This window comes from Chlamydotis macqueenii, chromosome 1 (genome assembly GCF_036417535.1).
Source record: "Chlamydotis macqueenii isolate bChlMac1 chromosome 1, bChlMac1.mat, whole genome shotgun sequence".
Lineage (NCBI taxonomy): Eukaryota > Metazoa > Chordata > Aves > Otidiformes > Otididae > Chlamydotis > Chlamydotis macqueenii.
In genome coordinates, this window is record NC_141556.1 from 188728607 (window position 1) to 188746651 (window position 18045).

The window sequence follows — 18045 nt, forward strand, 5'->3', positions numbered from 1 at the left end:
GCTGAAATCTTAACAGTAACTAATTTGGGATGTGTCTAAAATATGCATACCAGGGGTTCACACAGCAGTCTGATGCAGACCGCTCGATGCTGCTGCCATGGAAGTCCCCAAGCGGAATCAACCTGGCATTTTCACCGCTCAGCTCCTGCTGCACTGGATGCAGAACAGCTGCATCACCGCATCCTTTTTGTCTGCTGCCTGCACGAAGAGCTGCCAAGAGCTGTAGCTGGCAGTTCCTCAGCATTTTGCTGTAATGGCATTTTCAGTCTCGCCTGCTTCGTCAAGTGCTTCACGCCCCAGTGCGCTGAAGTCTCTTCCAGAGACTCGGGTGAAGCTCAGCACGACGGACATGCTCGCTCTTTTTGTATTTTTCGCACCCCCGAAGGTGCAAGCTATTCGCCCAGCGTGACGGGCAGAAGGAGAGATGGTGGGGACAGGCAGGGCTGGGGGCCGGCGGGGATGCTTGCCCAGGCCCGGGGGCAAGGTGGGAGGGGGCACCGCGGGCTCTGCGTACGGCGGCCGGTGCCCCCCTGAGCTCCGTGCCTGCACCGGCACCAACATGGGGCCGAGTCCAAACGGGTCTCAAAGGAAAGAAAGAAAAAGGAAAAGACCGGTCGTGCATCTCTCTCTCTGCACGTTGCGCCTTTTTCTCACCACTCCTAGGCTCGTGTCCTAATTTTTTTAGGGAAAGGAAAAGTAAAGTGAGGAAATGATGTCCAGCCTCATTCCCTCTGCTCCTCCAAGTCCTGGCTGCGGCTCGGTCCCACACAGCCTCCCGTTAGCAGCGTCCAGCCCGGCCTGACCCGGCTGCACCGGGCGAGGCTGGGGCAGCGCCAGGGCAGGGCCCTGCCCCGCTGGACGGCACCCGGGACCCGCCCGGCCCCCGGGCTCGCAGCGCACCCGGAGAGGCCCCCACGGAGGCGGCCTCGCAGATCCCCCTCGCTACTGCCGTTGCGCGGGGCGGTTTAAGTCTTTCCGAGATGCAGCAGCAAACTTTCTCCGGCGCCCACCGGTGTATTTGCCTCGGAGCGGTCCCGCGCGGTTCTCGGCTCCAGCTCCCGGTGGGTGCCTCCTCGCTCCTCCCTCCTCTCCCCGGGGACACATTTGGGTGAAGGCTGAACCAGCCGTAAAGGGAGCAGAGCGGGCCGGGGCCGAGGCGCTGCGCGTAGTCGAGCGCAAGCCGGCGCGGAGACGCGGTGCGAGGCGCGCCCGCTGGGGGGCGCCGTCGGGCAGCGCCGGGGCCGCCGCCGCGCGCAGGGGGAGCCGGGCGAGGGGGGCCGGGGCCGGCGGGGGTGGCAGGGGGCGGCGGGGCGTTGAGTAGGGGGGACCCCCGGCTGAGGCCAACCTTGCCGCCAGCCGAGGAGAGAGCGCGTCGGCGAGGAGGGAAAATCCCTGCGCTTGCCCCTCTGCGCTCTTTTTGCCTGTATTTCGGCGTCTTTCGTGCCCGCCCGTGCTGCGCAGCCTGCGCACCGGAGGGAAGCGTCGCATCGGAAGGAGCCGTTGCTTTTCACAGCCAGCATGAGGCTCCCCGGGGGAACGGGGAGACGCCGCACTGAGCAGACGGGGAAGAATCTGCTTCTCATCTGTTGCACCGGAGCCCGGCGGCAGGCGCGGTCCCCCCGGCCGGAGGTGATGGGCACCCGCTAACTCGTGTGAGGGGTGTATCCCAGCGTGTCTGCACCTGTGGCAAACATGACGAAAATAAAGTAAAAATGGGGAAAAGTGGCTGAGACGGGCGAGAGCCAGTGACACCTTTTAAAGGAATTTAATTTACAAAAGGGATTGAAAAGGGTACTGCTTTCAAGGGAAAATGTGACCTGTTAAAACTGTTGCAGGAAGATGCCGGCAGTCAACGCGTGCACCTGAACCAAGTAAGTTCTACTCAACTTTGATATATTCTCTTTCCGCATCTTTGATTATCTTCTTGTCCCTCTACGGAAAAAAAAAAAAAAAAAAAAAAAAAAGTCCCGAGAACGGTCTGCGGTAACTTTTGCGCCGACACAAGTATAAAGCGACATCGTGCACCTCCTTGGTCACTGAGGAGCATTAAGGTCCCTTTCTTTCCCTTGTACGTAATAAACGCGGGGCTTTATTCCCCTCGCGGGCGCTGCCGTGGGAAGCGGCATCCCTCGGTCTGACACCTGCAGGACAGCAGAGCCCGGGGGCCGCTCCCCGGGGCACGGCGGCGGAGGAGGCTCCGCGTCTGTTTCGGGCAGCAGCGAGGGCGGCGGCGGCGGCTGGGGGCCTGGCCGCGCCGTCCCGGTCCCCGCGGCTCCCGGTGGCCCGGACGGGGCTGACGGCACCCCGGCCCCCGGCAGTGCCACACCGGCGCGAGTTTTTGTGTCGCGTACAGAGGCTGCCGGCTTTCGGCACGGGGTGCTGGCGGGGTGTCCCTCCCTGTCACCCATACCCCGAGGGGACCTCACTGCCCGTCGATGCTGTCCGCAGGGACCCTCTTGGGACGGATCTTAGAATAATGGACTGGTTTCCCTTTTGGAAGGGACCTTAAAGATCATCTAGTCCAACCCCACTGCCCTGGGCAGGGACACCTTCCACTGGACGAGGTCCCTCAAAGCCCCATCCAGCCTGGCCTTGCCGGGTCCTGCCGGGAAGATGGCTTATAGAGTACATGAAGCAGCTGGTGGGATTCATCCCTGCCTTGTGTTGACACTTGTGAGATCTGGACGGTCGTGGAGGTCGGACGGAAGCCGTAGTCCTGTTGGAACTAAGCGGCTGATGTGTTGGAGGCTTAAATGCTGACAGAATATCACACTCTACAAAGGGGCAGAACTGTGAAATTCACTGCAATTGGCAAAACCTGCAGCCTTGTTAATATAATATTCGCCTGGTTTTACCAGAAAATGTCGTTTATGCACTTTTGTTTTACTGGACTCAATTGAGTGATTTCCTGTTAGCATGGCAACCAAAATTTCTGTTTCTCTAAGGATGCCTTGTAAAGTGAGATGACTCTTCCAACGCTAAAACACCTTTTAGGTGGAAGTAAATAAAAACACTTTCCAGTCTGTGCTTTTCTTCCAGAGAATGTGTACTCCTCATAAAATGAATCAAAAAAATGTTAAAACAGAGATTATACGTTGTTTTCATCTGAGAAGGAAATACTTTATTTTATAAGAATCAGTACAGATGTAGATTTTCTATGGAATACAGTACATACAACATGAGAAATAGCTTATTGTAGGTCCTGCACACTAAACTAGAGCACCTTTAAATCCAATCTACTTGAAATTTCAAATTTCATTGTACTGCAGTGACATAGCACACAGTTCAGTGTTTACATTACTTTCTCCAAAGCCCAGACCTGGAAACCTTAGCAAGGTTATCTATTCAAATGTAGAGATTTTTCTGTAATTCAACCTCATTCACATAAACGAGAGTTTTATGTACAGTCAGAGAAGTGAAGCACCAGAGTGAGACTGCTTTAGAACTGTCTTAGCATACCAGAAATTCGTGACTGACAGAAGACCTGAGTTTACACCCCTTCTTCAGGCAAGACTCAGAAATAGTCTGTGTCCTTTAATATCGAACCAGCCGAAACTCTCATGGCACAGTTTGGTTTTCCTTTTGTGTTGCCTTCTGTACTGAAAAACCTTGGCTTTGCTTGCAGAAGCATGGGGTTCTTTGCTATAATTTCTCATCTTTTTCTTCTGTTGTTCAGACTTTGTAACAGATGAGACTGTATTTGGAAACAGCAAAACAAAAAATATGTCTGTTTTTTAAATTCAGCTTCAGCCACTTATTCTGAGTCTATATATAGTAATCATTGCCCTTAAAATAGCTCCAGAAAGAAATTCCATTTCTTCTTATCTCATCTTATTTGTAGCCAAATATTGCTAGTTGAAATTTAAGTCATTTAGGGTCACTACAGATCTGGTATGATTTTGCTTATCTTTTTGAGTATGCCTGCTGAAAATATTGGGTCCCGAGCAATGTGGCTCCACTCTTGGTGAAAGTGGATTTGCTCTACTCCATTGTGGAGAGCCCACCAAGTGTATGTTGGAGGACGCACGTAGAGAAAACTGTTAAGGGATCAGCTTTCACCTTTGAATGTGTGTGTATATTGCCTCACATAAATGACAAGTGAAAATAAGCATGACTGCTCCTCCCAGCACCTGAGACCTGTCTCCATGCCAGTACACTGTTTAATCTGTCAGCTTTTTCTGCGACATGATTCACTGGAGTGAGGTGGCAAAATCAGCAGGGGAAATTCTGTGTAGCATCTCTGCCTGCCTCTGGTGATTCTGGTAATCAGTGCTAAAAGGGAGTGAATTCCTTTTGAAAATGATGACTAAGTCACCATGACTTGTCTTACAGAAAGGCAACATAGAAACAGGAAGAAAAGACTCAGTTCTAACCCATTTCAAGAAAAAGCAGACAAGGATAGAAGAAGCATTCTTCTATTCAATTACACCCAATGGCTTTACAAATGTCAGATTTACTGTTACCTTTTCTGTTCAGGTTTAAGTTGTGTTGGGTTACATTCTAGTTACTTTATCAAATATAATATTCTAAATTACTGAAAACACATTGAAGGTAAACTTTGTGTATAAAGCAATCTTCCATCACCATGTTTTTTGACAACAAACATAATTCCAGAAACTGTCTTATTTTCGAAGCCTCGAATCCAATGAGGACGATACAATGGACTTGCCCTTACTTTACTACGCTTACACTACTTTGAGTAGAGTACCATAGTGTTGGTATAACACCAGCAACAACAGCGCCAGGATCCTCATGTCCCCTGTGATTTGTTGCTGCAAAACAGTTTCACCTGACTAAATACATATTAATTATTATAGCTTTATACAGCCAACACAGAGGAAGACTGAGCAAATTAAATCTTTTTCTAACAGATATCCATGCAGATGTCCTTCATGGGTGTGTTAGCTCTCAGTCAAATGGAATTTGAAACTGTTAAAAGAGGAACACCTGGAAATAAGACATAATTGCTTTGCACAGTGGAGTTTTTAAAGAAATTAAAGGGTTTTAGTGTGCCACACAGACAAAAGTAGCAAATAAATGAAAATTATTTATTATAGCAGGTTTTTCTTAGAGTTGAGGGATTTTTGTTTTCTCCTTTCAAATGTCTGTTTTGGTTTGAATTCTCAAAGTACTTCTTCCACTTTTTTACATCCACTTATTTCTAGTTTAGATAGCGACTGGTGTGAGACAAAAACTGAAAAGAACCTTAGATAAAAATTACCTTTTTTTTTTTGACAGTTAAGCTGTTTTTCAGCAAATGTGGGCTGAAGTGGGACAGGAAAACTTCCTAAAATTTGAGTGAATTTTACGTATGTCTAAAAGTATGAACAAGTCAAATCTAACCTCTGAAGTCTGTGACAGTTTCTGCAATTGCTTGGTGATTGAGCCCGTGTTCCAGGCACTCATCTGAAAAGCTTCTCACATAGCTGTTCATGTCAGATGAACCATTTGGATGTTCTGATAATAATATTATCTGGTATATTATGCCATGGGTAGAGTGGAGAACAGTGGGTGGGGAAATACTTGTTTCACTGGTCTTTCCTGAGACAGAGGTTACAGGGTTATTCTGGAGATACTTTCCACGTATCATGGAAAGCTTCTGAGGACCAAGCAGTCTTTCCACAGAGGGCATAGGCCCCCATCCCACCCATGCCCACTGGTGCATGGGCAGTGAGTGGCCAAACCCTGCAGTGGTGCCCCTGAGATCTTCCAGTCCTAGCTCAGTGCGCGCTGGTTTTCCATTCGTATTTGCCTGACCCACAAGTTCTTATTTTCCTTTCTTAATGCCTTCTTCTGATACCAGTTTTAAGGACCAAAAATTTGTCCTTCCTTGGCTCAGAGAATTGTAAAGCTTGTAACATCTGCATTCACACCTAAGACCAGACTGGAAAAAAACAGATACTAGGGTCCTCATGTCCTCGTATCAGCTAGTCATGCAAGTTGGCTTAAGGTATCTTCCCTGACTGCCAGCTGCCACTCTAGGAGGACACCAGTCTCCTATAGATCTTGTAGCACACAGGCCAGCTTTCTGTGGCTACATCTGATCACCTGAACTGACATGAAATATCTAATTGTCAGCTACTGAGGTGAACCTATAGTGTCCCACTTCCTTTCCTGGAAAGAGAAAGGCAAAAGGAGAGAGTGAACCATCCTCTATATTTTGTCATCTCCTTTATAGCAGAACAAACATCCTCCAGAGGTGCCTGTCTCTTGTTTGCTAACTATGCAGCAAGGCCTGAGACAAGAAACCCTCCTTCTTAAGCTAGGTTAGCTGAATCCCAGCTGTGCAGAGTAGGCTGTGGTAGTACAGCGTAAACGTTAAATAAGCACAGAGGTCAGCAGTGAGATCCAGGACAAGTGGTTGCTATAATCAGGCCAAAATGCACGTTTTTTAAAAAAATATGTCCGTACACATGCATATGCACGAAGCTACTGTGCTAACTTTGAAACAATCCATAAATAGCATGAACGTACAACTGCCTGTTGGGTGTACGCTTCTGGGAGTTTGCCAGCTGCCACCTTTGCAGTCCAGTTTCCTTACACAGAATTCTTCAAAACATATAGTCTTATGCAAACTGTCAATAACTACCTAAAACATTAGTCACATTTCAGCTCAAGTGACAGGTTCTCATGTGTGGCCTGTTGCGATAGGACAAGGGGTTTAGGGTTTTAGAATAGAAGGAAGTAGATTTAGACTAGATGTAAGGAAGAAATTTTTTATGGTGAGGGTGGTGGAACGCTGGAACAGGTTGCCCAAAGAGGTGGTTGATGCCCCGTCCCTGGAAACATTCAAGGCCAGGTTGGATGGGGCTCTGAGCAACCTGGTCTGATTGAAGATGTCCCTGCTCCTTGCAGGGTGGTTGGACTAGATGACCTTTGAAGGTCCCTTCCAACTCAAACTGTTCTATGATTCTACAGCCATCAGAGAGAGGCAGCAGCTGCCAAAGAACCAACAATTTTCTCAGTAAAGGCCAAGTACTGGAGATGATTATTAACCCAGGTCACAAAGCATGAGAGGAGCATTAATACAATTCCGTATCTAGCCCAAAATATATGGTGAGAAGTTAGCCTGCCCTGAGAGCTTTTCCAGTCCTTATGAGATATGGGCATTCTGCCACTAAGGACCTTTCTGCAGTAGACTCCACATTGAATCAACTGTAAATTGAAATGTCTCACTTGAACCATCACTAAATCAAAGTACCTGCTCACATCGCAGGAAGTTTGCAGTCCTAGGAAAATCAATGCAGTTTTGTGTTCATTAGATTAATGGACACCCTTTTTCCTGTGTTCCTTCTGTGTTGCCCTAAATCAGGGGAAGAATACTAAAGGATTCTATTATGAAGATGGAAACTGGTGTTCCCTAGCATACGGATGTCTTTAGCAGATTAGCAGTTTGGTGTCAGACCTGAGAGTACTGGACTAAGAAGAGAGTACCAAATTTACTCCCAGTGAAAATCCCATTGTCTTCTGCATTTGATTTTTTTTTCTTCTGAAAATTGATATACTTTAAATTTAGTTTGCATTTGCCAATAAATATTTTATTTCATGCATTGATTTACTACTGTCATTTCTGTTATAAAAACAGGACGGGCCAATTTACTTTTTGAGTAGAGGAATGAACAAGAGGATTGTAGCCAAAGATATAGAGTGATATTGTGTCTGATTTAAAATTACCCCCAGTACATTTGTATATAGTAATTTATGTCAAAAACATTTTTTGCTGACAAGTCTTGAAAAGCTCTAAAAAGGGATTTTTGCAGCAAAGGTCAGATTTGTTTCACCTAGCCATCACAAATTTGATTGCCACTTGTAAACCAATCATCTATGTTCCTCATATAGTCACTGGAGAGATACAGAAACATATACTGGTCCGTCTAATTCATGTATCTGGCACAGAGTGGGAGAAATCAGTCTCTACAGGTATTTATTGTTGCTGGTTGTTGTTGTTGCAGATATCGTACCAGTAACTAGATGGCTGAGTTAATTCAAATGTCCTCTTGTTACCAGAATTTTTAAGAGATTGTGCTTGGATTGGGTAGCTGAAATACAGCTTGTCGCTGTGCCAAGGGAAATGCGAGTGTCAACCGGACCCTTGTAAAAGAACACACAGTTCTGGGTGCTCACATCCCACCTCCCGTGAGTGCAAGATGTCTCTCTTCTGGAGAGAACATGCTGCATCTGCGGAGCAAGGGAAAGCAAACACAGATTCTCTTCAAATGCTCTCAACATTGCCATCTCCACAATATACCTTAGTCTGCTGAATACATAATTACAACAGAAATTATCTTTCAGTGATATCATAGTTGGTGAATCTCTGTTCATGTAGAAATGTTTGTTGTTATCAAAACACTTCAAAATAAATCCTTCTGCTATGCTTCAGCACTGACTGCTACATGCATCCTGCCTATCTTCCACTGGAAAATAATTAAAATATCCCATTTGTGTTTTGTTTGTACTGACAACATTTTGTTTTAGATTGGGAGAGATGTTTGCCTTTCATTTTTGATGGTAATCACTTAAAGCGATTAGAGCTGGAGTCAATCTCTTGAACTTGTTTTGTTGGCATAGTGAGTTTGTTTTTCGAATTTGGTGAGTTTATTTTTCAAATTTGATGTGTTGTATAGTACATTTGTACCTGCAACACCATCAGTTTCAAAAACATACGCTTTCCCTGTGGTGGCTTTGACTATCTAGCAGAAACCCTACAGAAGGAATTTTGGTCGCATATAAAAGCAAAACCAAGTTGCCTACAGAACCGTTGTCTAATTTGCCCCGAGCCTCTTAGCTACAAAACTGTCGTTCAAAAGGCAGTAACTGCTTGTCTTTGAATTCACCTAGACATCTTAGCGTCAGACCTGTGAGTCAAAGCTAGTCTTTATAGCTTTTAGAAGGAACCTGGTAACTTCTTAGGGTGATTCATGTGACCTATCCTGAAGGAAACTAATTGCCCTTCACAGGGGGTGCATTTCTTCCCATTTGTCATGAAGGAAGACTGGGATGATAAACCAACCTTGGATGTCAGTGTTTTGGATTCCAAAATCTTGCCTGTATTTTTCAAATGTTTTAAATCAAAGTACTTCATTGTACCACATGATGATTAATAAGGCTTCTCAACTCTAATATGAAGAATATACTATACTAATTTTTTAAAACTAATGAGGAACGAGGCACCTGTGGCACAGAGATCACATGTTGCAAATTGGTAGCATAGGTACATATTTGTACTAAGTCCTTGTATTTTCTTGTAAAAGGCATCAGGCTTAGCACAGAGCAGTTCCAAAATATTTTGGTCTGCCCACTAACATAAAAATATTTTGTTTATGATTGTTTAACTTAGTAATATTAACTTTGAATATATTTTTTATGCACTGAGGCCAGTTGTTCCAAATACTGACATGATTTGAGACGATTACATTTATTGCTGCAGTATCTTTACATAGAATTAAACTTCCACATAACTCTTTTTTTCTCTTCTTTTTTTTTATTTATTTTTTTAATTGAGGATTTGCTTCTTCCACAATACTTAAAGTGAGCAGACTGAGCAAGGGTTTGAATCTCCTCTCTTTTGAGTGTGACTTTGTTCACAGGTGAGGGAAGCAGGAGATGCTTGGTGAACTGGCTTGCATTTCAGTGGTCGGGCACTAGTCTAGCCTCAGAGCTGCACTGATTTACTGAACTAACTGACAGCACACACTGGATTTTGTAGGGATGGGTTAGGATAATAGAAGGATTTCTCACTCATCCCCAGAGTGCTCCCTCTTCACTCACTTCCTAGAAAACAATCTCATTTTGCTACTGGCTCCGCTGGCTTTAGGCCAGGTGGGAACTTTCTTCCATCTGAAGAATTCCTTTGGGTTAACTGCAGACAAGACCTAGCTTTTTAAACCTTTATAATTGAAAAAAATCCAGTGCATAAGATATGATCTGGACATACGCCTTCAGTTCATTCTTGTCATTGTATTTTTTTACAGGGATAGTACTCTCATAACGAATAATTTCTTTGCTTAGCACTTTCAGTGAAGCACCACTCTATTTTAGCCATGTCTTCTTACTGATGTGCTCTTGTACATTTGCCCTTACTCATTATTGATGTTGAATTTCCCACTCACTTGCTCAATATGTTAAGTCCAGAAATTGTCGGTGGGCTCTTGGTGGCACTGAAGAGGATTTAATCTGGCCTGAGTGTTAGGAACTGCCTATCTGTGGGGAGGAGCCAACCACTCAACCATGAGGAGAGGGTTAGGCCAGTAGTACCTCTGTGTGGGTCTGCAGGTCTATCTGATGAGACACGTGCAAGGAACTTATTAGCTGGTCAGTCCTTAAAGCTTCTGTAGTTCTTCAGGTAGTTCACCTAGTAAAACTCAAGAAATGAGCAACTTAGCACTGTGTATCGTGCACTACCCAAAGTCCACATGTCAGGGTCCTTATTTTGAGGAAGAATCATTGCTGATTGATAATTCTCCTCAGTGAATAATACACAACCAGGTTTCTCTTAAAAGCAAGGTTTTGCTGACTTTGGGCAAGGTAGCAAGGGCATGAGTGGGACTTCAAGGAGGAGAGAAATACGTTGACATTTCAAAACAAAAATTAACGAAACAGTAGGCATTTTCATTTCAAAGCAGTCTTATAAGTGAAAGACAATGAAGACCATATCTCTTTTGAGAGACACTAGCACATTCAAATAGGTCAGCTCAAGCTCATGTTCTCCATGATATTCCCATTGACAGTTAGATAACAGACGTTTTTCAAGGCTTGATTTCTTTCTGGAGACATAATGGTTTGGTAGACAAGTATATTGGGGCAAAATGACAGTTTAGTCATCTTATTCCATTAGTGTTTTCTTGCCTAATTGCTCGTTTACTGTTATTTTAACACTCTGTCCTTAAACTCTTTGCTTAAAAACAAAGGCTACAATAAAAATTGCCTAAAGCAATCAAGAGCTCATAATAGCAAAGGTTTATAGTCAGCACATGGTGGAATTCATTTTGAAGAAATAAGATGCTACCTGTGTTTTGTAATTTAACCTTGATTCAAGAAAGTATTTAAATATAAAGATGTCTTGGTGTTCTACTGAAAGCAGTGCTTCAGAGGGTGCTTTTCATTAAGGATTCACTTAATTTTGTTCCTCAGTATAAGACATTTATCTGAATCAAGGTTTAAGGAATATAATTTGAAAGTTCAGATGAAAATTTTATATATGATAACAAAGAAAAATATCAATACTACACAAATTCTTATAAAGAATCCAGTCGCTTCAGCAATTTCACATGTGGTAGAATTACATTAAAGATGTTTCTACTACGTATGTTTTCATTTTCCTTTTTAAGTGTTACTTTATTTCATAGAGATGCAACTCAGTATTTTATTTTTTTTCCATTCCTTTATCATAGCTGTCTGAGAAAACTCCTTTTATTACATGCTTTTATTATATAAGTAGCTGTCATTTAACAAGCCCATTTTATAGCCAAAGATGCCATATTCAAAAACACTTTCAGCAGCTTTTGCATATCATAAAGCTTCCTAAAATCCCACAAGCTGCCTGCTTTTTGATGTATTTGAGTACTCATTTGTTCTAGATTGTAACTATGTATGCTCTTTGGGCTCAGAGAAATATGAAGATCAGAGGTGAATTTAAAATCGTGGCAATGGTCAAAGTAATTTGAAATTCTAGCACCCTAATGTGAAATTTTACAAAATACAAAATGAAACAATTGTGCCTTCTCATCAATTATACATGCATTGGTTCAGATGGAAGTTGTAATTTTGAAAATTTGCCCCCTTGATTCTAAGAGAATTATAATGCTCTGGCAGCTTCTTGTTTCTACTCAATAATTTAGCAGTTTATGAAAAATATATTGTGTCTCATTCTCCACTCCAATGCAGTCAATGCAATTATAAGTTGTGGAGAATCTAGTTCAAAATCTTGCTACTGTTGAGTATTTTAGAAAAATATGTAGGCCTAAAACATTAATCTATTTGCCATCATTGCCGTGGTTGCAGCTCACATCTGTCCTGTGTAATGCTAGGATGGCTCTCAATCGTTTTCTCCATTCTCTAAATGTTTTCTTCTGTTGCAGTTCACAGGCTCGTATATGGAAGCTTTTCATGGAGGGAAGCAGTGAATCTTTGCTTTCAGTATACTGCTGTAGTTGACAAGGACTAAAATCTCACTACATCTGATTATAAGAATTTATGCATCTTTCTGTTGCTGGGAAATTGACTTTCAGAATGAAAATTAAATAGGCAATGACACATACAAGTTTTAAACCAAACCTCTTTTTTAATAGTTTCATCAAGGAACCATTTGGAACAGTTTTTTACAGAATTGTCAGAAAACTGATTGCCATTTCAAGACTAGAGCATATCAAAGCAAAAAAATTAATCTTGGAAGTCTCTGTTATAAGCAGAACTCTAGTGTAGTATTACATATTCAATATGTTCAAGCTGTTATTCATACTCCTAGTGGATCACATATATTTCATTTAACATAAAGTAACACAGTTTTGTTTTAATGTTTTCTCTATTTATGTCAACTATGAAACCAGGTGTTGTGTTATGCGGGAATCATAAAAATTTTTGTTCTGTTTCTTCAACTTTGCTGAATGTCTTGTGGCATCTTCAGAGTAATGGCTCAAAACATTGCAATAGAGCTAATTTCCAGAGTGGGCATTCCACTACCAAGTTTTATAGGAAAGGTAAATGATTCTGTTTATATTTTAATAGTTTTGAAGAAAATAGTAGTGTCTGTATCCATAATCTGAAATATTTTGTTGTGCTTTAACCCCAGTCAGCAATCGAGTACCACACAGCTGCTCACTCACCCTCCCCCTCCTCAGCAGGATAGGGGTGAGAATCAGGAAGAAAGGAAAACTCGTTAATTGAGATGAAGACAGTTTACTAGGATAGCAAAGAAAGATTATAATAATAACAAAATATAGGGATAAAATATATTTTTAAAATGATGCAGTTTCTCACCACCCAATGAACCAATGACCCATACAGCCCATCCCAAGCAGCAATCATGGAAATGAAACCAAAAAATGGTCCTGAGTAACAAGCAAAGGAGTGAGAGGGCTACCCACCAGCCAGCCCCCACTTATATACTGAGCATGATATCTATAGTATGGAATATTTTCTTTGGTCAGTCTGGGTCAACTGTACTGGCTATACCCCTCCCAGCTTCCTACACCTGCACATTAGTGAAACCTGAGAAGCTGAAAAAAGTTCTTGGTGTCTTTAGCAACAACTAACAACATCAGTGTATCATCAGCATTCTTCACAGACCATATCCCATACTAAATCCAAAACACAGCAGCTACTGAGAAGAAAATTAGCTCCATCCCAGCTGAAACCAGGACAGATTTACAGATTTATGGATGCCCAAATTATATTCTGTGCCAAAGTATGCTTATAGATATTTATATTTTTGTGTGTATGTAAATATAACACACATATCTATATCTATATACATAACAGAAGGACACGTGTATTTTACGTATATAGAGATATTTATGTGCACTGTGTGCGCTCCTTTTACCAAGACATATTAACAGTTAATTTTTTTCTCCGTTGAGTGGAAGAGAAGAGCTATTCAGAGGTCAGGAATACAGCCCATTAAAGTGTCTGTCTTGTGTGCGTACACACAGAATTATCTGTATCTCCTTTGCTGGAAATATTTACCTCTCTCTGCACTTGCTTATATGATTTAAATGCTAGGTGTTTGAGGCCAGTTCTTGGCCAAGTATGGCTTCCTTGCTACCCTGAGCAAATAAGAGCTGTGAATTTAACCGCAACGGCAACCTACCAGGACATGGAAAATTTGTAGCTGTCCAGAGGCAGTTCCTTTCCTCATGAGTTTAGAGACTCCCAAGAGGTGGAGGCTTCTTAACAGCCAGCAACTTCTGGGCATGGAGCTGACAGCCCTGACACTGTGCTAACAGACACAACTCCTACTAAGGAATTTTTTTCCGATGTCTGGTAGCAGCTTGACTAGGACTGAGCCAGTATCTTTCATTTGTTTATTATCAAGAAGGATTTTTTTTGGTACACTTTTATGTAGAAATAATAACTCATCCATTTAAAAACACAGCAATCTGTTACTCACATTCATGTAAGTCTAACAATAACATTTTAGTCAGTATTGGGACCGGTCCTGTTTAACATTTTTGTTGGCGACATGGACAGTGGGATAGAGTGCACCCTCAGCAAGTTTGCTGAGGACACCAAGCTGTGTGGTGCGGTCGACACGCTGGAGGGAAGGGATGCCATCCAGAGGAACCTTGGCAGGCTGGAGAGGTGGACCAATGCAAATCTCATTAAATTCAACAAGGCCAAGTACAAGGTCCTGCACATGGGTCGGGGCAATCCCAGGCACAAATACAGGCTGGGCAGAGAATGGATTGAGAGCAGCCCTGAGGAGAAGGACTTGGGAGTGCTGGTGGATGAGAAGCTCAACATGACCCAAAAATGTGTGCTTGCAGCCCAGAAGGCCAACCGCATCCTGGGCTGCATCAAGAGAAGCCTGGCCAGGAGGTCAAGGGAGATGATTCTCCCCCTCTACTCTGCCCTGGTGAGACCCCACCTGGAGTACTGTGTCCAGTTCTGGAGCCCCCAACATAAGAATGACATGGACCAGTTGGAGCTAGTCCAGAGGAGGGCCACGAAGATGATAAGAGGGCTGGAGCACCTCTCTTATGAGGACAGGCTGAGAGAGTTGGGGTTGTTCAGCCTGGAGAGGAGAAGGCTCTCTTTATAGTGGCCTTCCAGCACCTAAAGGGGGCCTATAGGAAAGAAGGGGAGAGACTCTTCAGCAGGGCCTGTTGTGATAGGATGAGAGGTAATGCTTTTAAAATAGAAGGAAGCAGATTCAGACTTGGTGCTTGCTGATTGATTCAGAACAGTAACTACTTGAAATATTTGACAAATCACCTTTGTTGACATAAACAAGAAACACATAACCAATATTCCAGCTTCTTGCCTTAAACATCTTGATCATCTCTGTACTGACCTGTCTGCAAAACACTGAACAAGCAACCCCTTTTTTGCTTGAGCCTGTGAAGTAGCTGCACAGAGTGACTGAGTGTAGAGGAACCGGAGGGGACAAAGCCAGTTAATCCCTTTGACTTCTCTAGATAACCGTGTTTGATCTAGTTACAAACTCGTCCTTAGAAATTACTTTTCAGGTCTTGATCTCATATGCTTAAAAAAAAAAGTATTTTAAAGTTTTCAGAATTGTAGCGCAGGAAGGTTAAATGACTTCTGACTCATTAATCATGAATGTCTAACATCTATAGATTATGTACCCAGTTCCTTTGAGTGCTAGCTAATAACTTATGCAGTGGAATTGGTAATTTCCTGTATCGAATAAGGTTTAGTACTAATACCAAGACAAAATTAATAAAATCCAATGATTTGACTTGGATTGCTAGATCAGAAATCAAGATGATGGCCAAAAGCTGTACACAAAATAGATTTGCTAGTTCAAGTGAAGTCAGTAGCAGCTGTTCTGAAGAACACAGATAAAGCACAGACTCATTTTTGCTGAGGTCCAGAAGGTGGGCTCTCTTCTTCATTGTTTGGATGATAGATTTTCACAGTTCTTCCCTGTAATATTCTGCTGCTTTTCTCCTTGTTGTTGATATATTTTTAATCATTATAGTTATTTTACTGTGTCATACCAAAAAAAACCTCCCAAAATGAGGTCTGTCCCAGTGTTGGAATGTAGACACACCTGAGGGCATTGGGATTCCTCCTCCAACTGTCTAAACCTTGAATGCCAATGCCAAGAAACTGAATAGCCCTCTTCAGGGGCTAGTCATTGTCTTCATGTATACTAGAGGCTGAAACATCCTCTCAGAGTCCTTTATTGAGTGAGAGATCCCAAGTAATCTTAGCTTGATATCTCTAGACTGCTGACAATGAATCTGTTCCTCATCTGAGGGCTGGTGTTGCAAAAAGAGTGACAACTGCAAGCCTCATCTCTCCCATTTTCCTCTGCTGCCTGTCTGGCTTACAGCAGTGGTCAGAAATACGACTGAACTAAAATATGTAAGTACAGGCACCCCCAAGTTTCCTATAATGCTAAAAATGAGAAGAGGACATTTCCAAAATGTCTCTATCGTATTTAACAAAAAAAAAAAGAAAGAAGCTGCTACAGGATTACAGGTGTAAAATGGATTAGAGATGAGAACAGAAAGCAATAATAATTAAGACCAATTTAAAAGAAGATTTAACAGCTGTTCAATTCCAAAAGATTAAGAGACTGTTTAAATAAAACACACAGAATAGGAGGAAGCACACTAGGGAATAGACAAATACTGAAGAGATTTTAAAGTGGTTTTAAGAGTAGATAAAACCATGGTTTGCTGAAGAGGGGAGAGATGGCTTGAAGTAGAAGATTAAAAGATTGAGTGGGGCAATAAAGCCAGATCACAGTAAGCCATAAAGCACTTGCTCTGTCATTTGCTGGTGTAGATAACTGAAATGGGTAGTAGTAAGTTGTGAAATAGTAGGTTTTAGGATATACAATAACCAGAGCTATTAAACTGCATTTATAGTGTAGCAGTACTGTTGTATTTACACACATGTATGTCTTCATTGCTTTCTGATCTGTAGTACCTGGAACATTTAAACAGAAATCCTACATTATTACTTAATTTATCGTTTCCTTATCCCCAACCCTGCAAAGATTTATTCCATGCACTGTGAGTGATCCTCTAGCCAGCTACATCAAAATTCGCTTTGCCACTGACTTCAACTGTGATACTACTTCAACCACTGAGTAGTTGTAATGCCTTTGATATTTTAGCAGCAGTCAAGACTGAATGATATTACGAGTGGTGGGACAAACTGGCTTACTGGAGCGTTGGCAGTAGAGGGTGGAATATTTTGCCATATACCATCTTGGAGATTTCACATTAAATAAATCAAAGGGTACATGAGAATGTACTTAAAATTGCCTGGGAAAGCACAAAGAAAACAAAATATGATAATACCAGTGGAGCCTTAATTAATATTATCTGAGTGACAGCAAAAGTTAGCTATGTAGTGTCATGAATGTAATTGCTGAACTGTAGCAGTCTTGGCAGCTTTTGAGAATCAAATGAATCATGTATTTGGGTGAGACAAAATTCTTAATCATATTTAATTCTCAAAATATTCTCTAGCTGTTGAATAAGAAGCAACACACACCGAGATCTACACTGAGTCTTAGGAGTCAAATAGGAGAGATTGCAAACAAAGAAAGAGTGGTAACACCTGTCTTAAAATGAATATACTGTGCTTGAACAGACAGATGAAGCTGGGCAATGGAAACAATCATTTTTTTCAAATGAAATCAACTGAAAGTGAAAAACTCCCATTGCAAGTCTCAACTGATCTTGATAATTTGTGTTTTTGAAAGTGCTGTAAAAATGGTAGTGTTACTTTCTCTAGAAGTGTTGATTTCCTGAGTGTAGGCTATGTAAATCTCATTAGTTGTGTGCCTCCAGCTAAATTCTTTTAAGCCAAATACCTTGTGTTGGACAGTGGCAAAAAGTGTATTTTTAGACAAGAGTACAGTTACAGAGGACTCTCTGTAGGACTCTCCCAGATTCCAGCCAGTTACAGTTCAGGTTCTTCCTTTGCCGGATACAGTTTCTCTGTGTTTTGTAATCCTCTGCAGGTTTCTGTTTCATGAACTCATCCAGTCTTCTGTGTAACCCATGTACACTGTTAGCATCTGCACAATCATTCAGCAATGAATTCCTCAAGTAACTGCCTGAAGATTTATCAGCTCTTGTTTTCCTTCAACCTGACTCCTACTAGTTTTGTTTGGTTGCTCCTGGATCTCATACCTGAAAAGGCAGTGAACAATTAATCTATATCTGTCCTCTTCTTGACACCCATAATTACACAGACCTATATTACACCTTCCATCTGTCATTCTTTTGCAGAGTGAAGATTTCTAAGTTACTTAGACATTCTACTTCTGGAAGCTCTTCTGTAAGTTTAATAGTACCGCTGCCCTTCTCTGAATGTTTTCCGGTGCTACTGGGTCCTTTTTTT

At 42.3% G+C, this 18045-nt stretch overlaps 1 protein-coding gene across 1 annotated transcript in view; it reads left to right on the plus strand.

The window, feature by feature from the left end:
• Positions 1–1389: 1389 nt before the first annotated feature.
• Positions 1390–18045, plus strand: part of TRPC4 (transient receptor potential cation channel subfamily C member 4) — a 159279-nt gene continuing 142623 nt past the window's right edge. The window contains exon 1 of the mRNA XM_086771942.1: positions 1390–1871. The gene's annotated coding sequence lies outside the window, so the exon portion shown is untranslated. The remainder of the gene's footprint in view (positions 1872–18045) is intronic.